The sequence below is a fragment of the Microcaecilia unicolor genome, chromosome 5 (assembly GCF_901765095.1).
Source record: "Microcaecilia unicolor chromosome 5, aMicUni1.1, whole genome shotgun sequence".
NCBI classification, from domain to species: Eukaryota; Metazoa; Chordata; class Amphibia; order Gymnophiona; family Siphonopidae; genus Microcaecilia; species Microcaecilia unicolor.
In genome coordinates this window covers 359,491,965-359,502,638 of record NC_044035.1, presented here as the reverse complement: position 1 = coordinate 359,502,638, position 10,674 = coordinate 359,491,965, and positions in this window count along the sequence as shown.

Below are 10,674 nucleotides of genomic sequence, written 5' to 3'. Positions count from 1 at the left end.
GTTTCCCCCATGTCTAGCTCAATAATAGACTATGGACTTTTCCCCCAGAAGCTTAGTCGGTGGTGGGAGGCAGGGCTGGTGGTTGGGAGGCGGGGATAGTGCTGGGCAGACTTATACGGTCTGTGCCAGAGCCGGTGGTGGGAGGCGGGGATAGTGCTGGGCAGACTTATACGGTCTGTGCCAGAGCCGGTGGCGGGTGGCGGGGCTGGTGGTTGGGAGGCGGGGATAGTGCTGGGCAGACTTATACGGTCTGTGCCAGAGACGGTGGCGGGAGGCGGGGCTGGTGGTTGGGAGGCGGGGATAGTGCTGGGCAGACTTATACGGTCTGTGCCAGAGCCGGTGGTGGGAGGCGGGGATAGTGCTGGGCAGACTTATGCGGTCTGTGCCAGAGCCGGTGGCGGGAGGCAGGGCTGGTGGTTGGGAGGCGGGGATAGTGCTGGGCAGACTTATACGGTCTGTGCCGGTGGCGGGAGGCGGGGCTGGTGGTTGGGAGGCGGGGATAGTGCTGGGCAGACTTATACGGTCTGTGCCGGTGGCGGGAGGCGGGGCTGGTGGTTGGGAGGCGGGGATAGTGCTGGGTAGACTTATACGGTCTGTGGCAGAGCCGGTGGTGGGAGGCAGGGATAGTGCTGGGCAAACTTATACGGTCTGTGCCAGAGCCGGTGGTGGGAGGCGGGGATAGTGCTGGGCAGACTTATACGGTCTGTGCCAGAGCCGGTGGTTGGAGGCGGGACTGGAGGTTGGGAGGCAGGGATAGTGCTGGGTAGACTTATACGGTCTGTGCCAGAGCCGGTGGTGGGAGGCGGGGATAGTGCTGGGCAGACTTATACGGTCTGTGCCAGAGCCAGTGGCGGGAGGCGGGGCTGGTGGTTGGGAGGCGGGGATAGTGCTGGGCAGACTTATACGGTCTGTGCCAGAGCCGGTGGTTGGAGGCGGGACTGGAGGTTGGGAGGCAGGGATAGTGCTGGGTAGACTTATACAGTCTGTGCCAGAGCCAGTGGTGGGAGGCGGGGATAGTGCTGGGCAGACTTATACGGTCTGTGCCAGAGCCAGTGGCGGGAGGCGGGGCTGGTGGTTGGGAGGCGGGGATAGTGCTGGGCAGACTTATACGGTCTGTGCCAGAGCCGGTGGCGGGTGGCGGGGCTGGTGGTTGGGAGGCGGGGATAGTGCTGGGCAGACTTATACGGTCTGTGCCAGAGACGGTGGTGGGAGGCGGGGCTGGTGGTTGGGAGGCGGGGATAGTGCTGGGCAGACTTATACGGTCTGTGCCAGAGCCGGTGGCGGGAGGCGGGGATAGTGCTGGGCAGACTTATACGGTCTGTGCCGGTGGCGGGAGGCGGGGCTGGTGGTTGGGAGGCGGGGATAGTGCTGGGCAGACTTAAACGGTCTGTGGCAGAGCCGGTGGTGGGAGGCAGGGATAGTGCTGGGCAAACTTATACGGTCTGTGCCAGAGCCAGTGGCGGGAGGCGGGGCTGGTGGTTGGGAGGCGGGGATAGTGCTGGGCAGACTTATACGATCTGTGCCAGAGCCGGTGGTTGGAGGCGGGACTGGAGGTTGGGAGGCAGGGATAGTGCTGGGTAGACTTATACGGTCTGTGCCAGAGCCAGTGGTGGGAGGCGGGGATAGTGCTGGGCAGACTTATACGGTCTGTGCCAGAGCCAGTGGCGGGAGGCGGGGCTGGTGGTTGGGAGGCGGGGATAGTGCTGGGCAGACTTATACGGTCTCTGCCCTGAAAAAGACAGGTACAAATCAAGGTAAGGTGTACACAAAAAATGACACGTGAGTTTATCTTGTTGGGTAGACTGGGTGGACCGTGCAGGTCTTTTTCTGCCGTCATCTACTATGTTACTATGAACTTGTCCAAACCTTTTTTTTAAAGTGGAGTGGAGGAGTGGCCTAGTGGTTAGGGTGGTGGACTTTGGTCCTGGGGAACTGAGGAACTGAGTTCAATTCCTAGCACAGGCAGCTCCTTGTGAACTCTCGGCAAGTCACTTAACCCTCCATTGCCTGCCGCAAAGAGCCTGCCATGAGTGGGAAAGTGCAGGGTACAAATGTAACAAAAATAAAAAATAAACCCAGATACGCTAACCGCCATTACCACAGCCTCCAGCAACAAGTTCCAGAGTTTAACTATTCACTGAGTGAAAAAATATTTCCTCCTATTTGTTTTAAAAGTATTTCCATGTCATTTCATTGAGTGTGTGTCCCCTGGTCTTTGTACTTTTTGAAAGAGTAAAAAAATCGATTTACGTCTACTCGTTTTAGGCCACTCAGGATTTTGTAGACCTCAATCGTATCTCCCCTCATCCGTCTCTTTTTCCAAGCTGAAGAGCCCTAACCTCTTTAGCCTTTCCTTATACCAGAGGAGTTCCATCCCCTTTATTATTCTGGTCACTCATCTTTGAACCTTTTCTAATTCTTCTATATCTTTTCTTAAATACAGCGCTGCGTGCGTCTGGTAGCGCTATACAAATGTTAATAATAATAATAATAAATACGGTGACCAGAACTGAATGCAATAGTCCAGGTGAGGTTGCATCATGGAGTAATACATTGACCTTATTATTCTCAGTCTAATTTACTATCCCTTTCTTAATAATTCCTAGCATCCTGTTTGCTTTTTTGGCTGCCGCCACCACACACTAGGCAGAAGATTTCAGCGTATTATCTACAACACCACCTAGATCTTTTTCTTAGGTGCTGACCCCCAAGGTGGACCCCAGCATCAGGTAACTATGATTCGGATTATTGTTCTCAATGTGCATCTCTTTGCATCTGTCCATATTAAATTTCATCTGCCATTTGGATGCCCAGTCTTCCAGTTTCCTAAGGGCTTCTTGCAATATTTCACAGTCTGCAAGTGTTTTAACAACCTTGAATAGTTTTGTGTCAAAAACTACCATCTTGGAAGTGCAGACCAGATGTATTCCATGCATTAGAAAAAAAAAAGGACACCTTTCAAAAATGGAAAAGGGATCCAAATGAAGAAAAAAGGACGCAGCATAAGCACAGGTAAGTTAGATGCAACCCGTCAATAAGGAAGGCTAAAGAGAGAAAAACTCACAATAAAAACTTGGGGGCAGTTGCACTTAAGTCCCTGTAAAGCACCGATTGCTATTTCCACCTTGGTAAAAATTACTGATTTGGAAATAGCGAGGAATGCTCAAAACAATCGGCATGAAAATGAGCTGCTCGCAAAAACAGCTCTGACAGGAAAGCTGACATTAAAAAAATAAAACACATAAGCATGCCACGGCACGCATCAGCCCCTTACCCCCAAATTGACATCTCTTTCTGCCCCCCCCCCCCCCCCCGCTTTGATTTAAGTGGTCTATAAATGTGTAAAATGAATAGATAGATAGTCGCACCCACACTGGTCCCACATACCTGACTGTCCTTTTTCCGTAAACATTAAAAAAAAATGCCCTGCTGGTCCAGTGGATCCCTGGCCCCTTCTCTCTAGCAGTCTCCTTCTTCCCCCAAATCTCAAAAAATCTCTAGAAGTTTAGTGGGAACCCCACCCACCATAAGCTTAGCCCCTCCCCCAACCCTGTACCTCAAAGGAGGCAGAAACAATGCCCACTTACTCCTGTCTCTGGGCACTGCCCATGTGGTGTATCCCTTATATGGTAGACAGTGCAGGTCGGGGGGGGGGGGCAACTGATAGTCTGCAGGGGAGCGCCAGAGACCCTAGGCACGGCCCTGCACATAGGTATTTAAATGTCTCTATCATATCTCTCCTCTCACACCTTTCTTCCAAAGAATACATATTGAGATCTTTAATCTGTCCCCATATGCTTTATGACGATGACCACTGACCATTTTAATAGCCTCTGGACTGAGGCCATCCTGTTTAAATCTTTTTGAAGATGTAGTCTCCAGAATATTCTAAATGAGGTCTCACCAGAATCTTATATAGGGGCATCATCTCCTTTTTTCTACTGGCCGTTCCTCTCCCTATGCATCCAAATATCCTTCTACCTTTTGCCGTCACCCTTTCTGTCTGTTTGGCCACCTAAAGATCATCACGTACCATCACACCCAAGTCTCGCTCCTCTTTTGTGCACAAAGGTTCTTCACCCCCCTAAACTGTACCGTTCCCTCAGGTTTTTGCAGCCCAAACGCATGACCCTGCATTTTTTTTTTAGCATTAAATCTTAGCTGCCACAGATAGATAGAAAACAGAGAGTAGAGGTTAATGGTTGCAGTTCTATAATATCTATTTGCTAGACAAGTCTTCCCAGCCAAGATTATATCAACGTAATTTACAAAGTGAACTGAAACATATGGTCAATGGAATAAAGATGATAATGTGATACTACCTGGATTTTGTACTGGGACCAGTGTTTTCTAATATATTTGTAAATAATCTGGAAATGGGAATCAGTGCTAAGAATTAGTAGAGAAAGAATAGAGCATAAAACAGAGAATATCATAATACCTCTGTATCGATCTATGTTTAGACCACACATTGAGCAGAGGAGGAGTGGCCTAGTGGTTAGGGTGGTGGACTTTGGTCCTGGGGAACTGGGTTCGATTCCCACTGCAGGCACAGGCAGCTCCTTGTGACTCTGGGCAAGTCACTTAACCCTCCATTGCCCCTGGTACAAAATAAGTACCTGAATATATGTAAACCGCTTTGAATGTAGTTGCAAAAACCTCAGAAAGGCGGTATATCAAGTCCCATTTCCCTTCCCTTCCCTTGTGTGCAATTTTGGTTGATGTATCTCTACAAATATATAGAGAGAATATATAGAGAAAGGAACAAAAATGAAAAAGATAAGGGAAGGACTCTCTTATGAGGATGGGATGGGAAGATTTCCCTATGAGGAAAGGCTGAAGCATCTAGGGCTCTTCAGCTTGGAGAAAAGATGGCTGAGGGGAGATATGATAGAGGTCTCTAAAATAATGAGTGGAGTGGTAGATGTTAATCGTTTGTTTACTCTTTCCAAAAATACTAGGACTAGGGGTATGTGATGAAGCTACAAAGTAGTAAATTTAATACGAATGTGAGAAAATGTTTCTTCACTCAATGTGCAATTAAACTCTGGAATTTGTTGCCAGAGAATGTAGTAAAAGCAGTTAGCTTAGCGGGGTTTCAAAAAGGTTTGAATAGCTTCCTAAAGGAAAAGTCCATAAACCATTATTAAATTGACTTGGGGAAAATCCACTACTTATTTCTAGAATAAGCAGCATAAAATGTATTGTACTGTTTTGGGATCTTGCCAGGTACTTGTGACCTGGATTGGCCAATGTTGGAAACAGGATGCTGGGCTTGACGGACCTTTGGTCTGTCCCAGTATGGCAATACTTATGTACTTATGAGGTTAGGGCTGTTCAGCTTGAAGAATAGATGGCTCAGGGGAGATAATCTATAAAACCCTGAGCAGAGTGGAACAGGTAAATGCAAATCAATTGTTTACACTTTGAAAAAGTACAAGACTATAATAGCAGAAAATATTTCAGTCAATGCATAAGCTCTGGACCTCATTGATGGAGGATCTGCTAAAAGTAATGAATGTGGCTGAGTTTAGAAAAGACCTGGGCAATACAGTTCCTGGAGAAAAAGGCAATAGTCATTGTTCAAGAAGAAATGGGGACAGTCACTGCTTATCCTTGGAATCAGTAGCATGGAATCTGGCCACTTTTGGGAATTCTGCCAGGTACTTGTGACTTGGATTGACCACTGTTATGGACTGGGTGTTGCCCAGTTTGGCAGTTCTTATGCATATTCACTATGTACTGTCCTCCTCTCATAGTAGAATTTTTTGTTAGGGGTATGTGTGAAATAACTGCACTTTACTTCCCCTTTTCCTCCTTAGGTCCAGAAAAATATTACACTAGGCACTCCACAAATATACATGTGTGTGTCTCCTCCTCCCGTATAGGATCTTAATTCATGGTATAGGGCAGACATGGGAGTAAAGTGTCGACTACATAGTAGAAAATCACTGAGACCTGATGGTATTCGCTCCAGAATTCTGAAGGAACTCCAATATGAATTTACAGAGCTGCTTCTGCGAATATGTAATCTCTTATTTAAATTACATATTTGCAGAAGCAGCTGTCTGTCATCCACTGTGCATCGCATTTGCCCCCTGTGTCCCCTGCTTGACCCCTCACTTATACGCACCCTCCTCCTTTCCATTGTTATTTTGACAATATTGACTACTGCAACTCATTATATGCCAGCCTTCCCCTCTATTCTCTGAAACGCCTCCAGATCGTCCAGTCCACCACTGTGAAGATCCTCCACTCTGCTCACTGCTTCGACCATGTCATTCCCCTTCTCTATTCTGAACATTGACTCGCAGCCCCCGTCCATATCAAATTCAAGCTCCTTTGTCTTGTTTTCAAATCTTGCCTTCCCTCCGCCCCAGCCTACCTTCATTCCCTCCTCATTCCCTATGGCCCCTCTCACTCCCTTTGCTCTTCTGTCTTCAACCTTCTCACAGCTCCCCCTCCCTCCCTTCTTTCTGCCCTCCCTCCTGTCTCCAACCCGACTGTATTTTTTTTTTAATTGTAAACCACATAGTCGCCTCTATGGATTACTTGCTATATATCAAGTGCTGGAAATAAATAAATAAATCTCCTGCAGTCTTTCTAAAAACCCTCCCCATGTACCCCTTAAATCTTTACTTCTCAAGGTTGCCCTCGGTGAGCAGGTGATTCACACACACTGCTCCAGCTCGAGGGCCACCTCGAACAGTGGCAACCTCCAGATTAAGTGAAGAGAAGTTTTAAAAGGTACACGGGGGGGGGGGGGGGGGGTCAGAGATTGTAGGAGATGCTGAATCGTTGGGGGGGGGGAGAGAGAGAGAAAGATGCAAGATCGTGGGTGAGGGCAGAGTGAAAGCCAGAGGGGAGATGGACTTTGGGGGGGGGGGGGGGGGAAGATATCTAGATCGCATATGTGCTAAAAAGGTCCTGGGGAGGTCTTCAGCTGCTGAGGTTTGGGGGATCTCCACCATCCACAGCAAGGGTGTGCTTCCACTGGGTGGGCCACTAATCCAGCCATAAAGATCCCTTGTGCTGATCCTGAAATTAAATATGACCAAAACTGAGCTTCTCATTTTCCCCCCTCGAACCCACCTCCCCGCTCCCCCCGTTTTCTCATTCTACCTGTCTCCTCAGCTCAAAACCTTGGGTTCATCTTTGACTCTTCTCTCTCCTTCTCTGCTCATATCCAACAGATCGCCAAGACCTGTCGTTTCTTTCTTTACAACATCCGTAAAATCCGCCCCTTTCTTTCCAAGCACTCTACCAAAACCCTCATCCACACCCTTGTCACCTCTCGTTTAGACTACTGCAATCTGCTTCTTGCTGGCCTCCCACTTAGTCACCTCTCCAGTCGGTTCAAAACTCTGCTGCCCGTCTCGTCTTCCGCCAGGGTCGCTTTACTCATACTACCCCTCTCCCTTCACTGGCTCCCTATCCGTTTTCGCATCCTGTTCAAACTTCTTCTACTAACCTATAAATGTACTCACTCTGCTGCTCCCCAGTATCTCTCCACACTCGTCCTTCCCTACACCCCTTCCCGTGCACTCCGCTCCATGGATAAATCCTTCTTATCTGTTCCCTTCTCCACTACTGCCAACTCCTTCTGTCTCGCTGCACCCTACGCCTGGAATAAACTTCCTGAGCCCCTACGTCTTGCCCCATCCTTGGCCACCTTTAAATCTAGACTGAAAGCCCACCTCTTTAACACTGCTTTTGACTCGTAACCACTTGTAACCACTCGCCTCCACCTACCCTCCTCTCCTCCTTCCTGTACACACTAATTGATTTGATTTGCTTACTTTATTTTTTGTCTATTAGATTGTAAGCTCTTTGAGCAGGGACTGTCTTTCTTCTATGTTTGTGCAGCGCTGCGTACGCCTTGTAGCGCTATAGAAATGCTAAATAGTAGTAGTAGTAGATCCAAGGCTTTACCCTGCTTACCCAACATCAAAGGTCCTCTTTACTTATCCTTGGCTTTACTACTACTACTTAACATTTCTAAAGCAGCGCTGTACAGTTTAACAAAGAAGGACAGTCTTTACCCATAGGGGGCTCTGCTCTACCTGCCGGATTGTCCCTGCACCGAGACTCCAGTCAGGACCCTGTCACCTTTGAGTCTTTAGCACCATCGGACCTGTCAGTGTACAGGGACTAGCAGGTCTCACGCTGAATCTTCTTTTCAGCGATGCAGCTCTGGGCTGGCACCACTGTGGAGGACAAATGGCAGATCCAATTAGTGGTTCGATAGTGGTGGTGATAGTTATTACTCTCTCTCTCTCTCTTTCTCTCTCTGAATAAATGTTTTCTAATGTTACCCAGAGCCCCACCCCTTGGAGTATTATGAGTTTAGCTGAGTATTTCCTGGATCATGTGCCCTGTTTCTACAGCTGATATTGTTGAATATGTACTGTTCTGACCCGTCCATATGGACCCCATGAGTGTACTCTGAGCCTCGTTTCCCATCAGTTCTTTTCTGTTCCTGGTGGTTCCCCCTTTCTCCTGGCTCAGTCAGAAACTACTGACTCATACCAACTTTCCTTTTCAACTGCTGGGATTTCCCCTCTAATTAACAGATCCTTCCTCCATTCCTCCCTTCCACTCTCGATCCTGAGCATCTGGGCTCATTCTGGATCCCTGTATCATGGGCTCTAATTCCTGCCCCTACTGATCACCTTGACTCCCCCCCCCCCCCAGTCTGATCTGGTAACTGAAGCATGGAGCTTCCATGTGACAGCTCTGCCACTAAGCCCTAAAACAGCTGATTCCTTACCATATAATTTCCCTTTTCTCCCTTAATAACAGGAAATAAAACAGCTAAACTGATGTATGTTTTGTGCAGTGAACACCATATGAAGGAGAGTAAGTTTAGCTTCACCACTCCCATCTGACCCACCCTGCAGTCAGCCAGGCAGGAAACCTGCTGGTGGAGATGACACTTATACCTTGGTTGGCCGACTGCCACAGCATTCGTGTCACGGCACGCAGGTACTAAACTTCACTTTCTGTTTGCCATGGATTCAATCTCCTTTGAGCCTTAGTGTGCTCTGTGCAAGACTGTGGTAAAACAAGCCCGTCTCATCACTTAAAAATGTCAGGATGGGATGGGAGAGTCTGCCTGAAAGCGGTTCCAGTTAAAAGTCATCAATAGAAAGAAAAGAAAAATAAGATGATACCTTTTTTATTGGCCTAATAATACATTTTTTGATTAGCTTTCGAAGGTATAAAGTTAGTCCAATAAAAAAGGTATTTTCTTTTATTTTTCTATTGATTACCTTTAAAAGTGGACTAACATGGCTACTGCATCTCTCTACTCAAGTTAAAAGTCAAAAAGAGGAAATCTGGATTGCGTTTGTTCTTACGCCCGGCCGTGCAGCCTCTGCCTGATCTTCGGAGCTTTGTCACTACATTTAGACAGATCTGTACAGCACAAGCCAGGGCCGCCGAGAGACAGAGCCAGGCCCGGGGCAGGGCCACTGCTACCACGGCACCCCCCTCCCCTGTTCCTCCTTAGCTTCCTACGTCTCCTTCTCCCTTGGTCTCTCCTGCACCGGTGTGCCAGGACCTGGGTTATTGTGTTAGCAGTAGAGAGACAGACCGAGGCAGCAGAACCTTCTGGTGCCGGGACCCCCTTGGAGACCAGGCCCAGGGAATCTTATAATACCATCTCTCCCAAGGTAGTTTGGACCAGTGAAGGTGTCCCTTCCAGTCAGGGAATGTTGTGGAAACCGAGGGGTATCTGGGGTACTGTGTAGGGGGGTGGAGGATATCAGGAATGAGGGTTTGGTGCATTGGGCAGGGGTGTACTCGTTGGTTTTGTAGGGAGTAACCGACACAATAGAGTTGAGATTGGGGGTGTAACTATTATTGCACTAGCCTGGTAAAAACTGGGGGCAATGTACGGATGGGGCCGCTGGACCAATAGAAGCTCAAAATGTTGTTTTTAAAAAAGGTCATTCCATGCCAAGTGGTCTAAACCTTCCCACCATCATGTTCTCCAATTTTGTTCAAATTTTATCTGTTGCGCGAGTCAGGTGTTAAACAAAGTTTCCCAAAATTTTAGGTCTCTAACTGCAATAGTTGCAGATCTAGACCCCTTTTTCTGAAAGGTTGTCAGTCCACGAGCGCGCAACATTTACCAAAATGCCATTTTTGGGGTCTAATAAAATCCAAACACATTTATAAGAATGGCTAAAAAATGCAAATCCTGTACAGTTTTTGATGCTAATTCCAATGAAATACATTTTAACATTATGGATGCAAAATCCAGTCAAACAAGTTGACTCAAAGTGTGCATCAAAATTGGTCGCGACTCATCGGAACATATTTGGACCAATATTCAGACCGCAACAACTTCCATGCAAACAAAGATACGGACTTGAAATTTTGAACAAGCATTATTTTTGTTCTGGACATAATACTGCCACATTTGCAACTAACCAGCATCTATAACCGCCCTGCAGGATCTCTTCAAAGTTGGCACTGTCAGCGCAAATGGTAAAATATACCAAAGTTCAAAGCCAATTATTAAAAAAGAGTCTGCCTGAATCAGCTTGTGAACAGTATCATCTGAAAGAGAAAATTGTGCAGTGAAGTAACTGAAGAAGGCAGGCCTGGGAACACAATCAGGCTTGGGATCCTACAGTAAAGAAACCCACAATCAGGCTTGGGATCCTG